The 25,080-nt window shown below is 53.1% G+C and overlaps 23 non-coding genes across 23 annotated transcripts; all 23 read right to left on the bottom strand.

The window, feature by feature from the left end:
* Positions 1-725: 725 nt before the first annotated feature.
* On the bottom strand, positions 726-798 carry Trnaa-agc (transfer RNA alanine (anticodon AGC)). The gene has a single exon. It is a non-coding gene; the product is annotated as a tRNA-Ala (tRNA).
* A 423-nt stretch (positions 799-1,221) lies between these two features.
* On the bottom strand, positions 1,222-1,294 carry Trnaa-ugc (transfer RNA alanine (anticodon UGC)). The gene has a single exon. It is a non-coding gene; the product is annotated as a tRNA-Ala (tRNA).
* Positions 1,295-2,296: 1,002 nt separating this feature from the next.
* Trnaa-agc (transfer RNA alanine (anticodon AGC)) lies at positions 2,297-2,369 on the bottom strand. The gene has a single exon. It is a non-coding gene; the product is annotated as a tRNA-Ala (tRNA).
* Positions 2,370-2,792: 423 nt separating this feature from the next.
* Positions 2,793-2,865, bottom strand: Trnaa-ugc (transfer RNA alanine (anticodon UGC)). Its single transcript has one exon. It is a non-coding gene; the product is annotated as a tRNA-Ala (tRNA).
* Positions 2,866-3,867: 1,002 nt separating this feature from the next.
* On the bottom strand, positions 3,868-3,940 carry Trnaa-agc (transfer RNA alanine (anticodon AGC)). Its single transcript has one exon. It is a non-coding gene; the product is annotated as a tRNA-Ala (tRNA).
* A 423-nt stretch (positions 3,941-4,363) lies between these two features.
* On the bottom strand, positions 4,364-4,436 carry Trnaa-ugc (transfer RNA alanine (anticodon UGC)). The gene has a single exon. It is a non-coding gene; the product is annotated as a tRNA-Ala (tRNA).
* A 1,002-nt stretch (positions 4,437-5,438) lies between these two features.
* Trnaa-agc (transfer RNA alanine (anticodon AGC)) lies at positions 5,439-5,511 on the bottom strand. The gene has a single exon. It is a non-coding gene; the product is annotated as a tRNA-Ala (tRNA).
* Positions 5,512-5,934: 423 nt separating this feature from the next.
* On the bottom strand, positions 5,935-6,007 carry Trnaa-ugc (transfer RNA alanine (anticodon UGC)). The gene has a single exon. It is a non-coding gene; the product is annotated as a tRNA-Ala (tRNA).
* A 1,002-nt stretch (positions 6,008-7,009) lies between these two features.
* Positions 7,010-7,082, bottom strand: Trnaa-agc (transfer RNA alanine (anticodon AGC)). Its single transcript has one exon. It is a non-coding gene; the product is annotated as a tRNA-Ala (tRNA).
* A 423-nt stretch (positions 7,083-7,505) lies between these two features.
* Trnaa-ugc (transfer RNA alanine (anticodon UGC)) lies at positions 7,506-7,578 on the bottom strand. Its single transcript has one exon. It is a non-coding gene; the product is annotated as a tRNA-Ala (tRNA).
* A 1,002-nt stretch (positions 7,579-8,580) lies between these two features.
* Trnaa-agc (transfer RNA alanine (anticodon AGC)) lies at positions 8,581-8,653 on the bottom strand. The gene has a single exon. It is a non-coding gene; the product is annotated as a tRNA-Ala (tRNA).
* Positions 8,654-9,076: 423 nt separating this feature from the next.
* On the bottom strand, positions 9,077-9,149 carry Trnaa-ugc (transfer RNA alanine (anticodon UGC)). The gene has a single exon. It is a non-coding gene; the product is annotated as a tRNA-Ala (tRNA).
* Positions 9,150-11,418: 2,269 nt separating this feature from the next.
* Positions 11,419-11,491, bottom strand: Trnaa-agc (transfer RNA alanine (anticodon AGC)). Its single transcript has one exon. It is a non-coding gene; the product is annotated as a tRNA-Ala (tRNA).
* A 423-nt stretch (positions 11,492-11,914) lies between these two features.
* Trnaa-ugc (transfer RNA alanine (anticodon UGC)) lies at positions 11,915-11,987 on the bottom strand. Its single transcript has one exon. It is a non-coding gene; the product is annotated as a tRNA-Ala (tRNA).
* Positions 11,988-12,989: 1,002 nt separating this feature from the next.
* Positions 12,990-13,062, bottom strand: Trnaa-agc (transfer RNA alanine (anticodon AGC)). Its single transcript has one exon. It is a non-coding gene; the product is annotated as a tRNA-Ala (tRNA).
* A 423-nt stretch (positions 13,063-13,485) lies between these two features.
* Positions 13,486-13,558, bottom strand: Trnaa-ugc (transfer RNA alanine (anticodon UGC)). Its single transcript has one exon. It is a non-coding gene; the product is annotated as a tRNA-Ala (tRNA).
* A 6,535-nt stretch (positions 13,559-20,093) lies between these two features.
* Positions 20,094-20,166, bottom strand: Trnaa-agc (transfer RNA alanine (anticodon AGC)). Its single transcript has one exon. It is a non-coding gene; the product is annotated as a tRNA-Ala (tRNA).
* Positions 20,167-20,589: 423 nt separating this feature from the next.
* On the bottom strand, positions 20,590-20,662 carry Trnaa-ugc (transfer RNA alanine (anticodon UGC)). The gene has a single exon. It is a non-coding gene; the product is annotated as a tRNA-Ala (tRNA).
* Positions 20,663-21,664: 1,002 nt separating this feature from the next.
* Positions 21,665-21,737, bottom strand: Trnaa-agc (transfer RNA alanine (anticodon AGC)). Its single transcript has one exon. It is a non-coding gene; the product is annotated as a tRNA-Ala (tRNA).
* A 423-nt stretch (positions 21,738-22,160) lies between these two features.
* Positions 22,161-22,233, bottom strand: Trnaa-ugc (transfer RNA alanine (anticodon UGC)). The gene has a single exon. It is a non-coding gene; the product is annotated as a tRNA-Ala (tRNA).
* Positions 22,234-23,235: 1,002 nt separating this feature from the next.
* Trnaa-agc (transfer RNA alanine (anticodon AGC)) lies at positions 23,236-23,308 on the bottom strand. The gene has a single exon. It is a non-coding gene; the product is annotated as a tRNA-Ala (tRNA).
* A 423-nt stretch (positions 23,309-23,731) lies between these two features.
* On the bottom strand, positions 23,732-23,804 carry Trnaa-ugc (transfer RNA alanine (anticodon UGC)). The gene has a single exon. It is a non-coding gene; the product is annotated as a tRNA-Ala (tRNA).
* Positions 23,805-24,806: 1,002 nt separating this feature from the next.
* On the bottom strand, positions 24,807-24,879 carry Trnaa-agc (transfer RNA alanine (anticodon AGC)). Its single transcript has one exon. It is a non-coding gene; the product is annotated as a tRNA-Ala (tRNA).
* Positions 24,880-25,080: the final 201 nt, after the last annotated feature.

Genomic DNA, 25,080 nt, shown 5'->3' with positions numbered 1-25,080 from the left:
CATTGTGCACTCGACTGTTGATGCCAACTCACTGCCTCGCACTTTACTACTGTGTACCACTCTTGTCGTCCAACTGCAAAAGACTGGGCCACAACAAGTTTCCGCGTCTCCATTGCACTGCGCAAACTACGAAACGCTCCCCAAACATTGCACTCACCCATGCAGACGACTTTTCCGACTTTACACGACGCTCACGCTAGTGACAGCCTTATTTAGAGCTTGACGTCGCACCCAAGCGAGTGAGCACATTTCGCCTACGGCTTAGGCCGCCCAACTAGTGTGGCTGCTCGGTCTCTGCAGGCAGCGAGGGGCTGCAAACTTCCCGTGTTCGCGCCTATGTCACCTCCGCTTGCTTGTCAGAGACAGAGTGTCGCAAAACATACAACTCACTCCATGAATTGATTGCTACGGCATCTGTCATCAGCAGTCTCAACTAGCAACACCAGTAGCAGCCGGCTGCACGTGAAGAATGGGAATGTGCAGTGGGATTTTTGTGAACTCGGCGCAAGGCAGATCTTTCCGACATAGGTTTGAGAATGTTAAGGGAAGACTTGTACTGGTTCTAAATTAAGTATAGGGCTGGGAGGAGGGTGCTTCCTGCGCGTAACAGCACGCTTGCCAATTGTGGCTGCTAATCGTTCGCTCGTATCTGCCTAGACACATTCGCTGGCTGTGAATTATTTCACTTGCATGGCAGTGTGCGCATGTTGGTGTGTTAAAAATTCTGGAGACGCTGGGTATCGATCCCAGTACCTCTCGCATGCTAAGCGAGCGCTCTACCATCTGAGCTACGCCCCCTGATGACGGATAGTGCTACATACAACCATATCAATATCACAGACCCTTGCACTCCCATTATTCCGCAGACAAACACTACTCTCAATGTGTCCGTGAGGGTGTCTTTCAGGTTTCCTGCATTCTGTATCGAATCGTAGTTGGCCAAAATTAAAGTGGCACGCACAACGTCGAAAATAGCGTTCGGCCACCGCTCTGAGTAAGACGAACGTCTTGTCCACACTCTAGACTGCATTGAGGTTAGGCCGTTATACCTAAGACAGATTTGCACTCGATGACACCTCGACAACAGCCGGTCCTCACATTCACGTCTTGCTCTCCTTACGTCAGTATACATCATATGAGTCTGTGACGCTGGCTTTGCAACATCTTGCGTGTCTTTAGGCTCGCCGCGACCAACACTTACCATGCACTGTCCACAAAACATGGAGGCGCCGGGGCTTGAACCCGGGACCTTTCACATGCAAAGCGAACGCTCTACCAACTGAGCTATGCCCCCAAGCGCAACAAAGCTGCGCTGTTTTCCATCCTTTGCTACTCTGATGTGCGCGGACATGATGGTTGGTTGGTTTATAGGGGCGAAGGGACCAGTGTACAAAGGCGCGATCACGTTCATATGCACAAGAGTTCCAAGTAGTTTCGATGCTCTGGTATTACGACTACAAATTCCGTCTGTATTTAACGTCTTAAATTGAAAGGACAGTCACAAATTGCTCCGTTTTCACTCCTTGTCGACAATCACACAGCGCCTGAGGTAACAAGCACATCTGAAGCCCCATTGTGCACTCGACTGTTGATGCCAACTCACTGCCTCGCACTTTACTACTGTGTACCACTCTTGTCGTCCAACTGCAAAAGACTGGGCCACAACAAGTTTCCGCGTCTCCATTGCACTGCGCAAACTACGAAACGCTCCCCAAACATTGCACTCACCCATGCAGACGACTTTTCCGACTTTACACGACGCTCACGCTAGTGACAGCCTTATTTAGAGCTTGACGTCGCACCCAAGCGAGTGAGCACATTTCGCCTACGGCTTAGGCCGCCCAACTAGTGTGGCTGCTCGGTCTCTGCAGGCAGCGAGGGGCTGCAAACTTCCCGTGTTCGCGCCTATGTCACCTCCGCTTGCTTGTCAGAGACAGAGTGTCGCAAAACATACAACTCACTCCATGAATTGATTGCTACGGCATCTGTCATCAGCAGTCACAACTAGCAACACCAGTAGCAGCCGGCTGCACGTGAAGAATGGGAATGTGCAGTGGGATTTTTGTGAACTCGGCGCAAGGCAGATCTTTCCGACATAGGTTTGAGAATGTTAAGGGAAGACTTGTACTGGTTCTAAATTAAGTATAGGGCTGGGAGGAGGGTGCTTCCTGCGCGTAACAGCACGCTTGCCAATTGTGGCTGCTAATCGTTCGCTCGCATCTGCCTAGACACATTCGCTGGCTGTGAATTATTTCACTTGCATGGCAGTGTGCGCATGTTGGTGTGTTAAAAATTCTGGAGACGCTGGGTATCGATCCCAGTACCTCTCGCATGCTAAGCGAGCGCTCTACCATCTGAGCTACGCCCCCTGATGACGGATAGTGCTACATACAACCATATCAATATCACAGACCCTTGCACTCCCATTATTCCGCAGACAAACACTACTCTCAATGTGTCCGTGAGGGTGTCTTTCAGGTTTCCTGCATTCTGTATCGAATCGTAGTTGGCCAAAATTAAAGTGGCACGCACAACGTCGAAAATAGCGTTCGGCCACCGCTCTGAGTAAGACGAACGTCTTGTCCACACTCTAGACTGCATTGAGGTTAGGCCGTTATACCTAAGACAGATTTGCACTCGATGACACCTCGACAACAGCCGGTCCTCACATTCACGTCTTGCTCTCCTTACGTCAGTATACATCATATGAGTCTGTGACGCTGGCTTTGCAACATCTTGCGTGTCTTTAGGCTCGCCGCGACCAACACTTACCATGCACTGTCCACAAAACATGGAGGCGCCGGGGCTTGAACCCGGGACCTTTCACATGCAAAGCGAACGCTCTACCAACTGAGCTACGCCCCCAAGCGCAACAAAGCTGCGCTGTTTTCCATCCTTTGCTACTCTGATGTGCGCGGACATGATGGTTGGTTGGTTTATAGGGGCGAAGGGACCAGTGTACAAAGGCGCGATCACGTTCATATGCACAAGAGTTCCAAGTAGTTTCGATGCTCTGGTATTACGACTACAAATTCCGTCTGTATTTAACGTCTTAAATTGAAAGGACAGTCACAAATTGCTCCGTTTTCACTCCTTGTCGACAATCACACAGCGCCTGAGGTAACAAGCACATCTGAAGCCCCATTGTGCACTCGACTGTTGATGCCAACTCACTGCCTCGCACTTTACTACTGTGTACCACTCTTGTCGTCCAACTGCAAAAGACTGGGCCACAACAAGTTTCCGCGTCTCCATTGCACTGCGCAAACTACGAAACGCTCCCCAAACATTGCACTCACCCATGCAGACGACTTTTCCGACTTTACACGACGCTCACGCTAGTGACAGCCTTATTTAGAGCTTGACGTCGCACCCAAGCGAGTGAGCACATTTCGCCTACGGCTTAGGCCGCCCAACTAGTGTGGCTGCTCGGTCTCTGCAGGCAGCGAGGGGCTGCAAACTTCCCGTGTTCGCGCCTATGTCACCTCCGCTTGCTTGTCAGAGACAGAGTGTCGCAAAACATACAACTCACTCCATGAATTGATTGCTACGGCATCTGTCATCAGCAGTCACAACTAGCAACACCAGTAGCAGCCGGCTGCACGTGAAGAATGGGAATGTGCAGTGGGATTTTTGTGAACTCGGCGCAAGGCAGATCTTTCCGACATAGGTTTGAGAATGTTAAGGGAAGACTTGTACTGGTTCTAAATTAAGTATAGGGCTGGGAGGAGGGTGCTTCCTGCGCGTAACAGCACGCTTGCCAATTGTGGCTGCTAATCGTTCGCTCGTATCTGCCTAGACACATTCGCTGGCTGTGAATTATTTCACTTGCATGGCAGTGTGCGCATGTTGGTGTGTTAAAAATTCTGGAGACGCTGGGTATCGATCCCAGTACCTCTCGCATGCTAAGCGAGCGCTCTACCATCTGAGCTACGCCCCCTGATGACGGATAGTGCTACATACAACCATATCAATATCACAGACCCTTGCACTCCCATTATTCCGCAGACAAACACTACTCTCAATGTGTCCGTGAGGGTGTCTTTCAGGTTTCCTGCATTCTGTATCGAATCGTAGTTGGCCAAAATTAAAGTGGCACGCACAACGTCGAAAATAGCGTTCGGCCACCGCTCTGAGTAAGACGAACGTCTTGTCCACACTCTAGACTGCATTGAGGTTAGGCCGTTATACCTAAGACAGATTTGCACTCGATGACACATCGACAACAGCCGGTCCTCACATTCACGTCTTGCTCTCCTTACGTCAGTATACATCATATGAGTCTGTGACGCTGGCTTTGCAACATCTTGCGTGTCTTTAGGCTCGCCGCGACCAACACTTACCATGCACTGTCCACAAAACATGGAGGCGCCGGGGCTTGAACCCGGGACCTTTCACATGCAAAGCGAACGCTCTACCAACTGAGCTACGCCCCCAAGCGCAACAAAGCTGCGCTGTTTTCCATCCTTTGCTACTCTGATGTGCGCGGACATGATGGTTGGTTGGTTTATAGGGGCGAAGGGACCAGTGTACAAAGGCGCGATCACGTTCATATGCACAAGAGTTCCAAGTAGTTTCGATGCTCTGGTATTACGACTACAAATTCCGTCTGTATTTAACGTCTTAAATTGAAAGGACAGTCACAAATTGCTCCGTTTTCACTCCTTGTCGACAATCACACAGCGCCTGAGGTAACAAGCACATCTGAAGCCCCATTGTGCACTCGACTGTTGATGCCAACTCACTGCCTCGCACTTTACTACTGTGTACCACTCTTGTCGTCCAACTGCAAAAGACTGGGCCACAACAAGTTTCCGCGTCTCCATTGCACTGCGCAAACTACGAAACGCTCCCCAAACATTGCACTCACCCATGCAGACGACTTTTCCGACTTTACACGACGCTCACGCTAGTGACAGCCTTATTTAGAGCTTGACGTCGCACCCAAGCGAGTGAGCACATTTCGCCTACGGCTTAGGCCGCCCAACTAGTGTGGCTGCTCGGTCTCTGCAGGCAGCGAGGGGCTGCAAACTTCCCGTGTTCGCGCCTATGTCACCTCCGCTTGCTTGTCAGAGACAGAGTGTCGCAAAACATACAACTCACTCCATGAATTGATTGCTACGGCATCTGTCATCAGCAGTCACAACTAGCAACACCAGTAGCAGCCGGCTGCACGTGAAGAATGGGAATGTGCAGTGGGATTTTTGTGAACTCGGCGCAAGGCAGATCTTTCCGACATAGGTTTGAGAATGTTAAGGGAAGACTTGTACTGGTTCTAAATTAAGTATAGGGCTGGGAGGAGGGTGCTTCCTGCGCGTAACAGCACGCTTGCCAATTGTGGCTGCTAATCGTTCGCTCGTATCTGCCTAGACACATTCGCTGGCTGTGAATTATTTCACTTGCATGGCAGTGTGCGCATGTTGGTGTGTTAAAAATTCTGGAGACGCTGGGTATCGATCCCAGTACCTCTCGCATGCTAAGCGAGCGCTCTACCATCTGAGCTACGCCCCCTGATGACGGATAGTGCTACATACAACCATATCAATATCACAGACCCTTGCACTCCCATTATTCCGCAGACAAACACTACTCTCAATGTGTTCGTGAGGGTGTCTTTCAGGTTTCCTGCATTCTGTATCGAATCGTAGTTGGCCAAAATTAAAGTGGCACGCACAACGTCGAAAATAGCGTTCGGCCACCGCTCTGAGTAAGACGAACGTCTTGTCCACACTCTAGACTGCATTGAGGTTAGGCCGTTATACCTAAGACAGATTTGCACTCGATGACACCTCGACAACAGCCGGTCCTCACATTCACGTCTTGCTCTCCTTACGTCAGTATACATCATATGAGTCTGTGACGCTGGCTTTGCAACATCTTGCGTGTCTTTAGGCTCGCCGCGACCAACACTTACCATGCACTGTCCACAAAACATGGAGGCGCCGGGGCTTGAACCCGGGACCTTTCACATGCAAAGCGAACGCTCTACCAACTGAGCTACGCCCCCAAGCGCAACAAAGCTGCGCTGTTTTCCATCCTTTGCTACTCTGATGTGCGCGGACATGATGGTTGGTTGGTTTATAGGGGCGAAGGGACCAGTGTACAAAGGCGCGATCACGTTCATATGCACAAGAGTTCCAAGTAGTTTCGATGCTCTGGTATTACGACTACAAATTCCGTCTGTATTTAACGTCTTAAATTGAAAGGACAGTCACAAATTGCTCCGTTTTCACTCCTTGTCGACAATCACACAGCGCCTGAGGTAACAAGCACATCTGAAGCCCCATTGTGCACTCGACTGTTGATGCCAACTCACTGCCTCGCACTTTACTACTGTGTACCACTCTTGTCGTCCAACTGCAAAAGACTGGGCCACAACAAGTTTCCGCGTCTCCATTGCACTGCGCAAACTACGAAACGCTCCCCAAACATTGCACTCACCCATGCAGACGACTTTTCCGACTTTACACGACGCTCACGCTAGTGACAGCCTTATTTAGAGCTTGACGTCGCACCCAAGCGAGTGAGCACATTTCGCCTACGGCTTAGGCCGCCCAACTAGTGTGGCTGCTCGGTCTCTGCAGGCAGCGAGGGGCTGCAAACTTCCCGTGTTCGCGCCTATGTCACCTCCGCTTGCTTGTCAGAGACAGAGTGTCGCAAAACATACAACTCACTCCATGAATTGATTGCTACGGCATCTGTCATCAGCAGTCACAACTAGCAACACCAGTAGCAGCCGGCTGCACGTGAAGAATGGGAATGTGCAGTGGGATTTTTGTGAACTCGGCGCAAGGCAGATCTTTCCGACATAGGTTTGAGAATGTTAAGGGAAGACTTGTACTGGTTCTAAATTAAGTATAGGGCTGGGAGGAGGGTGCTTCCTGCGCGTAACAGCACGCTTGCCAATTGTGGCTGCTAATCGTTCGCTCGTATCTGCCTAGACACATTCGCTGGCTGTGAATTATTTCACTTGCATGGCAGTGTGCGCATGTTGGTGTGTTAAAAATTCTGGAGACGCTGGGTATCGATCCCAGTACCTCTCGCATGCTAAGCGAGCGCTCTACCATCTGAGCTACGCCCCCTGATGACGGATAGTGCTACATACAACCATATCAATATCACAGACCCTTGCACTCCCATTATTCCGCAGACAAACACTACTCTCAATGTGTCCGTGAGGGTGTCTTTCAGGTTTCCTGCATTCTGTATCGAATCGTAGTTGGCCAAAATTAAAGTGGCACGCACAACGTCGAAAATAGCGTTCGGCCACCGCTCTGAGTAAGACGAACGTCTTGTCCACACTCTAGACTGCATTGAGGTTAGGCCGTTATACCTAAGACAGATTTGCACTCGATGACACCTCGACAACAGCCGGTCCTCACATTCACGTCTTGCTCTCCTTACGTCAGTATACATCATATGAGTCTGTGACGCTGGCTTTGCAACATCTTGCGTGTCTTTAGGCTCGCCGCGACCAACACTTACCATGCACTGTCCACAAAACATGGAGGCGCCGGGGCTTGAACCCGGGACCTTTCACATGCAAAGCGAACGCTCTACCAACTGAGCTACGCCCCCAAGCGCAACAAAGCTGCGCTGTTTTCCATCCTTTGCTACTCTGATGTGCGCCGACATGATGGTTGGTTGGTTTATAGGGGCGAAGGGACCAGTGTACAAAGGCGCGATCACGTTCATATGCACAAGAGTTCCAAGTAGTTTCGATGCTCTGGTATTACGACTACAATCTCCGTCTGTATTTAACGTCTTAAATTGAAAGGACAGTCACAAATTGCTCCGTTTTCACTCCTTGTCGACAATCACACAGCGCCTGAGGTAACAAGCACATCTGAAGCCCCATTGTGCACTCGACTGTTGATGCCAACTCACTGCCTCGCACTTTACTACTGTGTACCACTCTTGTCGTCCAACTGCAAAAGACTGGGCCACAACAAGTTTCCGCGTCTCCATTGCACTGCGCAAACTACGAAACGCTCCCCAAACATTGCACTCACCCATGCAGACGACTTTTCCGACTTTACACGACGCTCACGCTAGTGACAGCCTTATTTAGAGCTTGACGTCGCACCCAAGCGAGTGAGCACATTTCGCCTACGGCTTAGGCCGCCCAACTAGTGTGGCTGCTCGGTCTCTGCAGGCAGCGAGGGGCTGCAAACTTCCCGTGTTCGCGCCTATGTCACCTCCGCTTGCTTGTCAGAGACAGAGTGTCGCAAAACATACAACTCACTCCATGAATTGATTGCTACGGCATCTGTCATCAGCAGTCACAACTAGCAACACCAGTAGCAGCCGGCTGCACGTGAGGAATGGGAATGTGCAGTGGGATTTTTGTGAACTCGGCGCAAGGCAGATCTTTCCGACATAGGTTTGAGAATGTTAAGGGAAGACTTGTACTGGTTCTAAATTAAGTATAGGGCTGGGAGGAGGGTGCTTCCTGCGCGTAACAGCACGCTTGCCAATTGTGGCTGCTAATCGTTCGCTCGTATCTGCCTAGACACATTCGCTGGCTGTGAATTATTTCACTTGCATGGCAGTGTGCGCATGTTGGTGTGTTAAAAATTCTGGAGACGCTGGGTATCGATCCCAGTATCTCTCGCATGCTAAGCGAGCGCTCTACCATCTGAGCTACGCCCCCTGATGACGGATAGTGCTACATACAACCATATCAATATCACAGACCCTTGCACTCCCATTATTCCGCAGACAAACACTACTCTCAATGTGTCCGTGAGGGTGTCTTTCAGGTTTCCTGCATTCTGTATCGAATCGTAGTTGGCCAAAATTAAAGTGGCACGCACAACGTCGAAAATAGCGTTCGGCCACCGCTCTGAGTAAGACGAACGTCTTGTCCACACTCTAGACTGCATTGAGGTTAGGCCGTTATACCTAAGACAGATTTGCACTCGATGACACCTCGACAACAGCCGGTCCTCACATTCACGTCTTGCTCTCCTTACGTCAGTATACATCATATGAGTCTGTGACGCTGGCTTTGCAACATCTTGCGTGTCTTTAGGCTCGCCGCGACCAACACTTACCATGCACTGTCCACAAAACATGGAGGCGCCGGGGCTTGAACCCGGGACCTTTCACATGCAAAGCGAACGCTCTACCAACTGAGCTACGCCCCCAAGCGCAACAAAGCTGCGCTGTTTTCCATCCTTTGCTACTCTGATGTGCGCGGACATGATGGTTGGTTGGTTTATAGGGGCGAAGGGACCAGTGTACAAAGGCGCGATCACGTTCATATGCACAAGAGTTCCAAGTAGTTTCGATGCTCTGGTATTACGACTACAAATTCCGTCTGTATTTAACGTCTTAAATTGAAAGGACAGTCACAAATTGCTCCGTTTTCACTCCTTGTCGACAATCACACAGCGCCTGAGGTAACAAGCACATCTGAAGCCCCATTGTGCACTCGACTGTTGATGCCAACTCACTGCCTCGCACTTTACTACTGTGTACCACTCTTGTCGTCCAACTGCAAAAGACTGGGCCACAACAAGTTTCCGCGTCTCCATTGCACTGCGCAAACTACGAAACGCTCCCCAAACATTGCACTCACCCATGCAGACGACTTTTCCGACTTTACACGACGCTCACGCTTTTTTTTTTTTTTTTTTTTTTTTTTCCTTTATTGTAATTTAAACACCTATACAGGTGGGCTGGCAGCAGCATGGTACGCTGCTCTTCAGCCTTTAGTTGCACAATAAACATGATAGAGCGGTGACATACAAAAAAAGACGGCGGGCAAAAACATGGAGATACAAAAAAAAAAAAACAAGAGACAAGAAGCCGTTCACGTTGGACGAAAAAACACTAACACTTGGAAACATGGCGCACAAAACACGGCGAACGGCGACGGCACATGTGAACAGTTGAGTCAGAACTGCACGAAACACAAAACGATGCACACACACTGAACACTGGTGGCGATGGTCTCCGGCGCGCGAATGTTCACTGAGCGTGTACGAGTCCGGGGACCTGCCAAGAGGGGGGTGGAGGAGGAGGAAGGGGAGATGGGAGAGGGGAGAGCAGAGATGCCATGGGCAAAGGAGAGAGGGCGAGGGAGGAAGGGGGAGGGGAAGCCCGGAGGAGAGGGTAGGAGGGAGGGGGAAAGGAAAGAGAAGGGAAGGGAAAGGGGGGGAGGGAGGGTGCCGAAAGGAAAGGACACAGGAGGGGGGGGGAAGGATCAAAGTTGATAGGAGGGGTAGATGCAGGGGAGGAGGACATCATCAGGGAGGGGGAGCTGGCGGAAGCCACCTTGGGAGAGGGTATGGAGGGTGGAGAGTTGGAGACCAGGTGGGACATGGGAGTACAGGCGCGGCAGCGGGCGGGGGTGGGAGAGGATCGGGGAGACGAGCGGGTGAGGAGGATCGAGTTTACGGGAGGTGTATAGGATTCGTATCCTTTCGAGGAAGAGGAGGAGGTGGGGGAAGGGGATAAGGTCATACAGGATCCGCGTGGGGGAAGGGAGACGGATGCGATAGGCAAGGCGGAGAGCATGGCGTTCAAGGATTTGGAGGGATTTATAAAAGGAAGGGGGGGGCGGAGATCCAGGCGGGATGGGCGTAACAGAGGATAGGGCGGATGAGGGACTTATAGGTGTGGAGGATGGTGGAGGGGTCCAGACCCCACGTTCGGCCGGAAAGGAGCTTGAGGAGACGGAGTCGGGAACGTGCCTTGGCTTGGATTGTCTGGAGATGGGGAGTCCAGGAGAGGCGACGGTCGAGGGTGACGCCAAGGTACTTAAGAGTGGGGGTGAGAGCGATGGGACGGCCATAAACGGTGAGATAGAAATCAAGGAGGCGGAAGGAGGGAGTGGTTTTGCCTACAATGATCGCCTGGGTTTTGGAAGGATGACGCTCACGCTAGTGACAGCCTTATTTAGAGCTTGACGTCGCACCCAAGCGAGTGAGCACATTTCGCCTACGGCTTAGGCCGCCCAACTAGTGTGGCTGCTCGGTCTCTGCAGGCAGCGAGGGGCTGCAAACTTCCCGTGTTCGCGCCTATGTCACCTCCGCTTGCTTGTCAGAGACAGAGTGTCGCAAAACATACAACTCACTCCATGAATTGATTGCTACGGCATCTGTCATCAGCAGTCACAACTAGCAACACCAGTAGCAGCCGGCTGCACGTGAGGAATGGGAATGTGCAGTGGGATTTTTGTGAACTCGGCGCAAGGCAGATCTTTCCGACATAGGTTTGAGAATGTTAAGGGAAGACTTGTACTGGTTCTAAATTAAGTATAGGGCTGGGAGGAGGGTGCTTCCTGCGCGTAACAGCACGCTTGCCAATTGTGGCTGCTAATCGTTCGCTCGTATCTGCCTAGACACATTCGCTGGCTGTGAATTATTTCACTTGCATGGCAGTGTGCGCATGTTGGTGTGTTAAAAATTCTGGAGACGCTGGGTATCGATCCCAGTACCTCTCGCATGCTAAGCGAGCGCTCTACCATCTGAGCTACGCCCCCTGATGACGGATAGTGCTACATACAACCATATCAATATCACAGACCCTTGCACTCCCATTATTCCGCAGACAAACACTACTCTCAATGTGTCCGTGAGGGTGTCTTTCAGGTTTCCTGCATTCTGTATCGAATCGTAGTTGGCCAAAATTAAAGTGGCACGCACAACGTCGAAAATAGCGTTCGGCCACCGCTCTGAGTAAGACGAACGTCTTGTCCACACTCTAGACTGCATTGAGGTTAGGCCGTTATACCTAAGACAGATTTGCACTCGATGACACCTCGACAACAGCCGGTCCTCACATTCACGTCTTGCTCTCCTTACGTCAGTATACATCATATGAGTCTGTGACGCTGGCTTTGCAACATCTTGCGTGTCTTTAGGCTCGCCGCGACCAACACTTACCATGCACTGTCCACAAAACATGGAGGCGCCGGGGCTTGAACCCGGGACCTTTCACATGCAAAGCGAACGCTCTACCAACTGAGCTACGCCCCCAAGCGCAACAAAGCTGCGCTGTTTTCCATCCTTTGCTACTCTGATGTGCGCGGACATGATGGTTGGTTGGTTTATAGGGGCATAGGGACCAGTGTACAAAGGCGCGATCACGTTCATATGCACAAGAGTTCCAAGTAGTTTCGATGCTCTGGTATTACGACTACAAACTCCGTCTGTATTTAACGTCTTAAATTGAAAGGACAGTCACAAATTGCTCCGTTTTCACTCCTTGTCGACAATCACACAGCGCCTGAGGTAACAAGCACATCTGAAGCCCCATTGTGCACTCGACTGTTGATGCCAACTCACTGCCTCGCACTTTACTACTGTGTACCACTCTTGTCGTCCAACTGCAAAAGACTGGGCCACAACAAGTTTCCGCGTCTCCATTGCACTGCGCAAACTACGAAACGCTCCCCAAACATTGCACTCACCCATGCAGACGACTTTTCCGACTTTACACGACGCTCACGCTAGTGACAGCCTTATTTAGAGCTTGACGTCGCACCCAAGCGAGTGAGCACATTTCGCCTACGGCTTAGGCCGCCCAACTAGTGTGGCTGCTCGGTCTCTGCAGGCAGCGAGGGGCTGCAAACTTCCCGTGTTCGCGCCTATGTCACCTCCGCTTGCTTGTCAGAGACAGAGTGTCGCAAAACATACAACTCACTCCATGAATTGATTGCTACGGCATCTGTCATCAGCAGTCACAACTAGCAACACCAGTAGCAGCCGGCTGCACGTGAGGAATGGGAATGTGCAGTGGGATTTTTGTGAACTCGGCGCAAGGCAGATCTTTCCGACATAGGTTTGAGAATGTTAAGGGAAGACTTGTACTGGTTCTAAATTAAGTATAGGGCTGGGAGGAGGGTGCTTCCTGCGCGTAACAGCACGCTTGCCAATTGTGGCTGCTAATCGTTCGCTCGTATCTGCCTAGACACATTCGCTGGCTGTGAATTATTTCACTTGCATGGCAGTGTGCGCATGTTGGTGTGTTAAAAATTCTGGAGACGCTGGGTATCGATCCCAGTACCTCTCGCATGCTAAGCGAGCGCTCTACCATCTGAGCTACGCCCCCTGATGACGGATAGTGCTACATACAACCATATCAATATCACAGACCCTTGCACTCCCATTATTCCGCAGACAAACACAACTCTCAATGTGTCCGTGAGGGTGTCTTTCAGGTTTCCTGCATTCTGTATCGAATCGTAGTTGGCCAAAATTAAAGTGGCACGCACAACGTCGAAAATAGCGTTCGGCCACCGCTCTGAGTAAGACGAACGTCTTGTCCACACTCTAGACTGCATTGAGGTTAGGCCGTTATACCTAAGACAGATTTGCACTCGATGACACCTCGACAACAGCCGGTCCTCACATTCACGTCTTGCTCTCCTTACGTCAGTATACATCATATGAGTCTGTGACGCTGGCTTTGCAACATCTTGCGTGTCTTTAGGCTCGCCGCGACCAACACTTACCATGCACTGTCCACAAAACATGGAGGCGCCGGGGCTTGAACCCGGGACCTTTCACATGCAAAGCGAACGCTCTACCAACTGAGCTACGCCCCCAAGCGCAACAAAGCTGCGCTGTTTTCCATCCTTTGCTACTCTGATGTGCGCGGACATGATGGTTGGTTGGTTTATAGGGGCGAAGGGACCAGTGTACAAAGGCGCGATCACGTTCATATGCACAAGAGTTCCAAGTAGTTTCGATGCTCTGGTATTACGACTACAAATTCCGTCTGTATTTAACGTCTTAAATTGAAAGGACAGTCACAAATTGCTCCGTTTTCACTCCTTGTCGACAATCACACAGCGCCTGAGGTAACAAGCACATCTGAAGCCCCATTGTGCACTCGACTGTTGATGCCAACTCACTGCCTCGCACTTTACTACTGTGTACCACTCTTGTCGTCCAACTGCAAAAGACTGGGCCACAACAAGTTTCCGCGTCTCCATTGCACTGCGCAAACTACGAAACGCTCCCCAAACATTGCACTCACCCATGCAGACGACTTTTCCGACTTTACTCGACGCCTACGCTTTTTTTTTTTTTTTTTTTACTTTATTGTCATTTTAATGCCTATACAATAAGCAGGCTGGCAGCAGCACACTACGCTGCTCTTCAGCCAAATGAGACATAAGCACAAAAAAACAGGAGGAAAACAGAAAAGTCACAAAATGGTGGGCGATAAAATAGGAGACACAGAGAGACAAACACGGAGCCGTTCACACTTGACGATAAACCACACTGCAAACTGTTGAGACGACGCACAGACACTGAAGAAGACGATGGCACTGGTGAACAACGGAGCGTGACGGGAAACACTGAACACGAAACACGACGGCACACACAAGACACTGATGGCGGCGATCTCCGGCGCGCGAAAGTCCACGTAGCGTGTGCGAGTCCGGGGACCTGCCAAGAGTGGAACAGGGGGGAGGTGGGGGGAGAGGGGAGAATAGGATGCCAACGGCGGGGGAGACGGGGGAAAGAGGGAGAGGGACAGGGGAGGGGGGGCCCGGGGAGAAGGGGAGAGAAAAGGAGGAGGGAGGGAAAAAGGGAGAGAAGGGAGGGAGGGCGCCCGAAGGAGCAAGCACGGGAGGAGGGCGGGAGGATCAAAGTTGGTAGGAGGGGTAGATGGAGGGGAGGAGGGCATCATCAGGGAGGGGGAGCTGGCGGAAGCCACCTTGGGAGAGGGTAAGGAGGGTGGAGAGATGGAGACCGGGTGGGACATGAGAGTACAGGCGCGGCAGCGGGCGGGGGTGGGAGAGGATCGGGGAGACGAGCGGGTGGGGAGGATCGAGTTTACGGGAGGTGTAGAGGATTCGTATCCTTTCGAGGAAGAGGAGGAGGTGAGGGAAGGGGATAAGATCATACAGGATCCGCGTGGGGGAGGGGAGACGGATGCGATAGGCAAGGCGGAGAGCATGGCGTTCAAGGATTTGGAGGGATTTATAAAAGGAAGGGGGGGCGGAGATCCAGGCGGGATGGGCGTAACAGAGGATAGGGCGGATGAGGGACTTATAAGTGTGTAGGATGGTGGAGGGGTCCAGACCCCACGTACGGCCGGAAAGGAGCTTGAGGAGACGGAGTCGGGAACGTGCCTTGGCTTGGAGTGTCTGGAGATGGGGAGTCCAGGAGAGGCGACGGTCGAGGGTGACGCCAAGGTACTTAAGGGTGGGGGTGAGAGCGATGGGACGGCCATAAACGGTGAGATAGAAATCAAGGAGGCGGAAGGAAGGGGTGGTTTTGCCTACAATGATCGCCTGGGTTTTGGAAGGATTGACCGTGAGCAACCACTGGTTGCACCAAGCGGTGAACCGGTCAAGATGGGATTGGAGAAGGTGTTGGGAGCGTTGCAGGGTGGGGGCAAGGGCAAGGAAGGCGGTGTCATCGGCAAACTGGAGAAGGTGGACGGGGGGTGGCGGCGGCGGCATGTCCGCCGTGTACAACAAGTACAGAAGGGGGGAGAGGACGGAGCCTTGGGGCACACCGGCGGAGGGGAAAAAGGTGTAGGAATCGGAGTTATGGATGGTGACATAGGAAGGACGGCGGGAGAGAAAGGAACCGATCAGACGAACGTAGTTAATGGGAAGGGCGAAGGTTTGGAGCTTGAAGAGGAGACCGGAGTGCCATACGCGGTCATAGGCGCGTTCGAGGTCAAGAGAGAGGAAGATGGCGGAGCGACGGGAATTGAGCTGTTCGGAAAGGAGATGAGTGAGGTGAAGGAGAAGATCGTCGGAAGAGAAGGACGGCCGAAAGCCACACTGGGTAACGGGGAGGAGGCGGTGCTGGCGGAGATGCTGGTGGAGGCGGCGGGTGAGGATAGATTCCAGGACCTTGCTGAAGACCGAGGTAAGGCTGATGGGACGGTAGGAGGAGACGGCGGACGGCGGTTTGCCAGGTTTGAGGAACATGAGGATACGAGAGGTTTTCCACAGGTCGGGGTAGTAACCAGTGGACAGGACTACATTGTAGAGCCTGGCCAGGGTGGAGAGGAAAGAGACAGGAGCTTCACGAAGGTGACGGTAGGTGACACGATCGTGACCAGGAGCGGTGTTGCGTTTGGTGCGGAGTGTAGTAATGAGATCCTGTGTAGTGATGGGGGCGTTAAGTTCCGTGTGTGGAATGTTGTCCAAGTACTGGAAACCAGGAGCGAGGGGAGGGACAGAGGTGTCAGTTCGATCGCGGATATCTGGGAAGAGGGAGTAATCGAACCGGGGATCAGCAGGGATGGAAAACACATCGGACAGGTAGGAGGCAAAGTGGTTGGCCTTACTAAGGGCGTCAGGGAAGGGGTGGTCATCGTGGAGAAGAGGATAGTAGGGAGAGGGCTTAGTTCCGGTAAGGCGACGGAAGGCGGTCCAGAACTTGGACGAGTTGATGGGGAGGGTAGCATTTAAACGGGTGCATGTCTGTCGCCAGTCCCGGCGTTTCTTAGCCGCGAGCAAATTTCGAATGTGTCGCTGTAGTTGCCGGTGGCGTCGTAGGGTGTCCGGGTCACGCGTGCGGAGGAAGGCACGGTAGAGACGACGGGATTCACGGAGGAGGAGGACGGCCTGTGGTGGTAAGGTAGGACGGTGGGGGTGGATGGCAACAGTAGGGACGTGGGCCTCCACGGCCTCAGACAAGGTCTGCTGGAGAAAGGAGGCGGCATGGGAGACATCATCGGGATGGTGGTAGGCGAGAGGGTGGCTGTCGACCTGAGTGGAGAGGGTATCCCGGTAGGCATCCCAGTTGGCACGGGAATAGTCATGGATGTACTTGGGGGGAGGGTCATGACGAGGGTCGGGGCGGGGGCGACGACCGTCTGAAACGGTGAGGAGGACAGGGAGATGGTCACTACCAATAGGCTCCAGGACATCCACCGTAATGCGACCAAGGAGGTTGGGGGAGGAAAGAATAACATCGGGAGTGGAATTGGATTCGGGGCGGGTGTGCTGGGGGATGGGGACGAGGTCGCCTTGAAGGGAGGAGAGGAACCGATGCCACCGCCGCAACTGGGCAGCGGAGCGACTATGGATGTTGAGGTCGGCGGCGATCACATAGGAGGAGAAGGTACGGTCGATGTGGGAGAGGAAGTCGAAAGGAAGAGGGGCGTTGGGGCGGACATAGATGGTGGCACAGGTAACGGTAAGGCCGGGGAAGAAGAGACTAAGGATCAGGTGTTCGGTGGGGTCGGGAAGGAGAGGTTGGAGCCGAACGGGGATCTGGCGGTGGTGGCCAATGGCAACTCCGCCACGCGCAACTGGGAGGGGATTATCGGAGCGGTGGAGGAGATAGGGGGAGGTGTGGACGGAGTGGTGGGGTTGGAGGAAGGTTTCATTGAGGAGGAAGGCATCCACACGGTGGGTAGCAAGGGTGTGCAGGAAGAGGTTCTTGTTGGCGGGAAGGGAGCGGATATTGTTGAAAAGGATACGATGCTGTCGCGCCATGATAAGGATTTAGACGAGGGTGTCAAGGCGGGAGAAGGTGAAATGGGCCTGGTTATTGGAATAGGTGGCGTACATTTTAAGGTGGAATATGGAACGGGCGGCGAGGGAGATCTGTTGGAGGGTGTGGGGGCGCTGAAAGGGATGGACGTTTTGGAGGACAATGGTGAGGAACCTGATGATGTCCTCAGCAGTGGGGGGGGGACGAAGGGAATTGCCAGGAGGGGTGGGGGCGTCTAGGGGACGGACAGGGACGGTGAGTTCAGGGGTGGTGGGAGGTGGCCGGGCTTTACACTTTTGGGAGTAGGTAGGGTGGGGGAGGCTGCAGGTATTACAGGAGGGAGGGGATTGGAGGTTGGGGCACTGCCGGAGGAAGTGCGCTTGGCGACAATGCGGGCATGTGGGGGCCTCGCGGCACTCGGCTGTTGTGTGTGCATTGTAGCGCAGACATCTCTGGCAGCGCAGGGATTGAGGGGGGGAACGGGAGGGGTCGACTTTGTACCGCTGATTGAAGAGGAGGGCACCCTCCTTCAGGAGACGGTCAATGGAGGGGGCGTCCTCAGAGAACACCCGCATAAGGCGGGTGGGGCCGGTCGCGTTAAAAATGCGGCGGACTGCCCGCACCTCCAGGGTGGGATGGGCCTTCAGCTCCGCCAACACCTCCTCCTCCGTGATCAACGGGCTAAGCCGAGTGATCACGGCGGTGAGGGTCGGCGGGCGACGCGGGGGTTGGGGTTGGCGGGTAGGAGATGGGGAGGGAGCAGGGGTGAGGGAGGCGTTAGGGCCAAAACGGGTGATGGGGAGGCGGGAGAGGATGTCAGTATGGAGGGTGGGGCTGGGGGAGGAGATAAGAACGGAATCCCGTCTGGGAGTAAGGAGAGAGATGGGGGCGCCAGGGAAATGTTGGCGGAGGAGGAGGGAGAGATTCCGGGCCTCGAGGAATGAAGGATCGGGACGGGACAGGAGATATTTGTAGAGACCGGGTGGGGAGGAGGAGGAGGAGGAGGAGGAGGGAGCGGGGCCTGGTGGGGAGACGTCCATGGCATTTGGGGGTGGGGATGGGGGGCGGGGTGGAGCCTTTTTAGGAGTAGAGGAAGTGGAGGCGCCACTAGGGCGTTTGACAGCGGCAGATGGGCGGGTGGTGACAGGAGGGACGGGAACGATGGGGAGGTGGTGGGAAGGGACAGGTCCCGGCACGGACGCAGCAGTCGGCGCCGGAGGAAGTGACTGTGACGGTGCAGGCGAATGTGGCAGTGATGGCGATGGCGACGATGATGATGACGGCGGCGGTGACGGCGATGGCGACGGGGAGAGCTGGGCGTGGGCAGTGGCCCGACGGGCCACCACCCGAGCCGGAGCTGCAGTGACAGGCTGGGGGAGTGGGGGGAAGGGATCAGAACGAGAGGAGGAAGCGGGAGAGGGGGCGACAAAGAGCGAGGGCGAAGGGATAGAGAGGAGGGGAGGGATGGAAGGAGGGGGGTGGGACTGGGCACACCAAGTGATTGTGGTGGAGGCGGCGGATGGGGACGTATACACGATGGCGGTGGTGGTAGTAGTGACGGTGGTGGTGGGGGCGGACATGACGACAAGAAGAAGAAGAAGAAAGAAAAAACACAGCACTAAAAGGACAGGACACACACTGGGAGACGACGGACGACGGACGGACGACGGACGGACGGCGACGGCGGCGGCGGCGGCGACGGCGGCGGCGACGGCGGCGACGGCGGCGACGGCGGCGGCGACGGCGGCGACGGCGGCGACGGCGGCGACGGCGGCGACGGCGGCGAGAGGCAGGGACGCTGCTGCCGCGGACGGGGCCGGGGCGGCGGCTGCTGCTGCTGCTGCTGCTGCTGCTGCTGCTGCTGCTGCTGCTGGCTGGACTGCTGCTGCTGCTGCCACCGGAGGGCAGGCTGGCTGGCTGGCTGGCTGGCTGGCTGGCTGGCTGACCACTGCTGCAGGCCGGGACCGCGAACTACTGCTGCTGCTGCTGCTGCTGCTGCTGCTGCTGCTGGCTGGCTGGCTGGCTGGCTGGCTGGCTGGCTGGCTGGCACCTGAAACCCCTAACACTTCGATTAGCGCGAAGGTGCACTATCGAAGGGCGGTAACCTTTCGGTGTACCGCCGGAGATGGACGCCTACGCTAGTGACAGCCTTATTTAGAGCTTGACGTCGCACCCAAGCGAGTGAGCACATTTCACCTACGGCTTAGGCCGCCCAACTAGTGTGGCTGCTCGGTCTCTGCAGGCAGCGAGGGGCTGCAAACTTCCCGTGTTCGCGCCTATGTCACCTCCGCTTGCTTGTCAGAGACAGAGTGTCGCAAAACATACAACTCACTCCATGAATTGATTGCTACGGCATCTGTCATCAGCAGTCACAACTAGCAACACCAGTAGCAGCCGGCTGCACGTGAGGAATGGGAATGTGCAGTGGGATTTTTGTGAACTCGGCGCAAGGCAGATCTTTCCGACATAGGTTTGAGAATGTTAAGGGAAGACTTGTACTGGTTCTAAATTAAGTATAGGGCTGGGAGGAGGGTGCTTCCTGCGCGTAACAGCACGCTTGCCAATTGTGGCTGCTAATCGTTCGCTCGCATCTGCCTAGACACATTCGCTGGCTGTGAATTATTTCACTTGCATGGCAGTGTGCGCATGTTGGTGTGTTAAAAATTCTGGAGACGCTGGGTATCGATCCCAGTACCTCTCGCATGCTAAGCGAGCGCTCTACCATCTGAGCTACGCCCCCTGATGACGGATAGTGCTACATACAACCATATCAATATCACAGACCCTTGCACTCCCATTATTCCGCAGACAAACACTACTCTCAATGTGTCCGTGAGGGTGTCTTTCAGGTTTCCTGCATTCTGTATCGAATCGTAGTTGGCCAAAATTAAAGTGGCACGCACAACGTCGAAAATAGCGTTCGGCCACCGCTCTGAGTAAGACGAACGTCTTGTCCACACTCTAGACTGCATTGAGGTTAGGCCGTTATACCTAAGACAGATTTGCACTCGATGACACCTCGACAACAGCCGGTCCTCACATTCACGTCTTGCTCTCCTTACGTCAGTATACATCATATGAGTCTGTGACGCTGGCTTTGCAACATCTTGCGTGTCTTTAGGCTCGCCGCGACCAACACTTACCATGCACTGTCCACAAAACATGGAGGCGCCGGGGCTTGAACCCGGGACCTTTCACATGCAAAGCGAACGCTCTACCAACTGAGCTACGCCCCCAAGCGCAACAAAGCTGCGCTGTTTTCCATCCTTTGCTACTCTGATGTGCGCGGACATGATGGTTGGTTGGTTTATAGGGGCGAAGGGACCAGTGTACAAAGGCGCGATCACGTTCATATGCACAAGAGTTCCAAGTAGTTTCGATGCTCTGGTATTACGACTACAAATTCCGTCTGTATTTAACGTCTTAAATTGAAAGGACAGTCACAAATTGCTCCGTTTTCACTCCTTGTCGACAATCACACAGCGCCTGAGGTAACAAGCACATCTGAAGCCCCATTGTGCACTCGACTGTTGATGCCAACTCACTGCCTCGCACTTTACTACTGTGTACCACTCTTGTCGTCCAACTGCAAAAGACTGGGCCACAACAAGTTTCCGCGTCTCCATTGCACTGCGCAAACTACGAAACGCTCCCCAAACATTGCACTCACCCATGCAGACGACTTTTCCGACTTTACACGACGCTCACGCTAGTGACAGCCTTATTTAGAGCTTGACGTCGCACCCAAGCGAGTGAGCACATTTCGCCTACGGCTTAGGCCGCCCAACTAGTGTGGCTGCTCGGTCTCTGCAGGCAGCGAGGGGCTGCAAACTTCCCGTGTTCGCGCCTATGTCACCTCCGCTTGCTTGTCAGAGACAGAGTGTCGCAAAACATACAACTCACTCCATGAATTGATTGCTACGGCATCTGTCATCAGCAGTCACAACTAGCAACACCAGTAGCAGCCGGCTGCACGTGAGGAATGGGAATGTGCAGTGGGATTTTTGTGAACTCGGCGCAAGGCAGATCTTTCCGACATAGGTTTGAGAATGTTAAGGGAAGACTTGTACTGGTTCTAAATTAAGTATAGGGCTGGGAGGAGGGTGCTTCCTGCGCGTAACAGCACGCTTGCCAATTGTGGCTGCTAATCGTTCGCTCGTATCTGCCTAGACTCATTCGCTGGCTGTGAATTATTTCACTTGCATGGCAGTGTGCGCATGTTGGTGTGTTAAAAATTCTGGAGACGCTGGGTATCGATCCCAGTACCTCTCGCATGCTAAGCGAGCGCTCTACCATCTGAGCTACGCCCCCTGATGACGGATAGTGCTACATACAACCATATCAATATCACAGACCCTTGCACTCCCATTATTCCGCAGACAAACACAACTCTCAATGTGTCCGTGAGGGTGTCTTTCAGGTTTCCTGCATTCTGTATCGAATCGTAGTTGGCCAAAATTAAAGTGGCACGCACAACGTCGAAAATAGCGTTCGGCCACCGCTCTGAGTAAGACGAACGTCTTGTCCACACTCTAGACTGCATTGAGGTTAGGCCGTTATACCTAAGACAGATTTGCACTCGATGACACCTCGACAACAGCCGGTCCTCACATTCACGTCTTGCTCTCCTTACGTCAGTATACATCATATGAGTCTGTGACGCTGGCTTTGCAACATCTTGCGTGTCTTTAGGCTCGCCGCGACCAACACTTACCATGCACTGTCCACAAAACATGGAGGCGCCGGGGCTTGAACCCGGGACCTTTCACATGCAAAGCGAACGCTCTACCAACTGAGCTACGCCCCCAAGCGCAACAAAGCTGCGCTGTTTTCCATCCTTTGCTACTCTGATGTGCGCGGACATGATGGTTGGTTGGTTTATAGGGGCGAAGGGACCAGTGTACAAAGGCGCGATCACGTTCATATGCACAAGAGTTCCAAGTAGTTTCGATGCTCTGGTATTACGACTACAAATTCCGTCTGTATTTAACGTCTTAAATTGAAAGGACAGTCACAAATTGCTCCGTTTTCACTCCTTGTCGACAATCACACAGCGCCTGAGGTAACAAGCACATCTGAAGCCCCATTGTGCACTCGACTGTTGATGCCAACTCACTGCCTCGCACTTTACTACTGTGTACCACTCTTGTCGTCCAACTGCAAAAGACTGGGCCACAACAAGTTTCCGCGTCTCCATTGCACTGCGCAAACTACGAAACGCTCCCCAAACATTGCACTCACCCATGCAGACGACTTTTCCGACTTTACTCGACGCTCACGCTAGTGACAGCCTTATTTAGAGCTTGACGTCGCACCCAAGCGAGTGAGCACATTTCGCCTACGGCTTAGGCCGCCCAACTAGTGTGGCTGCTCGGTCTCTGCAGGCAGCGAGGGGCTGCAAACTTCCCGTGTTCGCGCCTATGTCACCTCCGCTTGCTTGTCAGAGACAGAGTGTCGCAAAACATACAACTCACTCCATGAATTGATTGCTACGGCATCTGTCATCAGCAGTCACAACTAGCAACACCAGTAGCAGCCGGCTGCACGTGAGGAATGGGAATGTGCAGTGGGATTTTTGTGAACTCGGCGCAAGGCAGATCTTTCCGACATAGGTTTGAGAATGTTAAGGGAAGACTTGTACTGGTTCTAAATTAAGTATAGGGCTGGGAGGAGGGTGCTTCCTGCGCGTAACAGCACGCTTGCCAATTGTGGCTGCTAATCGTTCGCTCGTATCTGCCTAGACACATTCGCTGGCTGTGAATTATTTCACTTGCATGGCAGTGTGCGCATGTTGGTGTGTTAAAAATTCTGGAGACGCTGGGTATCGATCCCAGTACCTCTCGCATGCTAAGCGAGCGCTCTACCATCTGAGCTACGCCCCCTGATGACGGATAGTGCTACATACAACCATATCAATATCACAGACCCTTGCACTCCCATTATTCCGCAGACAAACACTACTCTCAATGTGTCCGTGAGGGTGTCTTTCAGGTTTCCTGCATTCTGTATCGAATCGTAGTTGGCCAAAATTAAAGTGGCACGCACAACGTCGAAAATAGCGTTCGGCCACCGCTCTGAGTAAGACGAACGTCTTGTCCACACTCTAGACTGCATTGAGGTTAGGCCGTTATACCTAAGACAGATTTGCACTCGATGACACCTCGACAACAGCCGGTCCTCACATTCACGTCTTGCTCTCCTTACGTCAGTATACATCATATGAGTCTGTGACGCTGGCTTTGCAACATCTTGCGTGTCTTTAGGCTCGCCGCGACCAACACTTACCATGCACTGTCCACAAAACATGGAGGCGCCGGGGCTTGAACCCGGGACCTTTCACATGCAAAGCGAACGCTCTACCAACTGAGCTACGCCCCCAAGCGCAACAAAGCTGCGCTGTTTTCCATCCTTTGCTACTCTGATGTGCGCGGACATGATGGTTGGTTGGTTTATAGGGGCGAAGGGACCAGTGTACAAAGGCGCGATCACGTTCATATGCACAAGAGTTCCAAGTAGTTTCGATGCTCTGGTATTACGACTACAAATTCCGTCTGTATTTAACGTCTTAAATTGAAAGGACAGTCACAAATTGCTCCGTTTTCACTCCTTGTCGACAATCACACAGCGCCTGAGGTAACAAGCACATCTGAAGCCCCATTGTGCACTCGACTGTTGATGCCAACTCACTGCCTCGCACTTTACTACTGTGTACCACTCTTGTCGTCCAACTGCAAAAGACTGGGCCACAACAAGTTTCCGCGTCTCCATTGCACTGCGCAAACTACGAAACGCTCCCCAAACATTGCACTCACCCATGCAGACGACTTTTCCGACTTTACACGACGCTCACGCTAGTGACAGCCTTATTTAGAGCTTGACGTCGCACCCAAGCGAGTGAGCACATTTCGCCTACGGCTTAGGCCGCCCAACTAGTGTGGCTGCTCGGTCTCTGCAGGCAGCGAGGGGCTGCAAACTTCCCGTGTTCGCGCCTATGTCACCTCCGCTTGCTTGTCAGAGACAGAGTGTCGCAAAACATACAACTCACTCCATGAATTGATTGCTACGGCATCTGTCATCAGCAGTCACAACTAGCAACACCAGTAGCAGCCGGCTGCACGTGAGGAATGGGAATGTGCAGTGGGATTTTTGTGAACTCGGCGCAAGGCAGATCTTTCCGACATAGGTTTGAGAATGTTAAGGGAAGACTTGTACTGGTTCTAAATTAAGTATAGGGCTGGGAGGAGGGTGCTTCCTGCGCGTAACAGCACGCTTGCCAATTGTGGCTGCTAATCGTTCGCTCGTATCTGCCTAGACACATTCGCTGGCTGTGAATTATTTCACTTGCATGGCAGTGTGCGCATGTTGGTGTGTTAAAAATTCTGGAGACGCTGGGTATCGATCCCAGTACCTCTCGCATGCTAAGCGAGCGCTCTACCATCTGAGCTACGCCCCCTGATGACGGATAGTGCTACATACAACCATATCAATATCACAGACCCTTGCACTCCCATTATTCCGCAGACAAACACTACTCTCAATGTGTCCGTGAGGGTGTCTTTCAGGTTTCCTGCATTCTGTATCGAATCGTAGTTGGCCAAAATTAAAGTGGCACGCACAACGTCGAAAATAGCGTTCGGCCACCGCTCTGAGTAAG

Source organism: Schistocerca cancellata, chromosome 10 (genome assembly GCF_023864275.1).
Source record: "Schistocerca cancellata isolate TAMUIC-IGC-003103 chromosome 10, iqSchCanc2.1, whole genome shotgun sequence".
Lineage (NCBI taxonomy): Eukaryota > Metazoa > Arthropoda > Insecta > Orthoptera > Acrididae > Schistocerca > Schistocerca cancellata.
The sequence above is the reverse complement of the archived record's forward strand: the minus strand, read 5'-3'. Positions and strand labels throughout refer to the sequence as shown.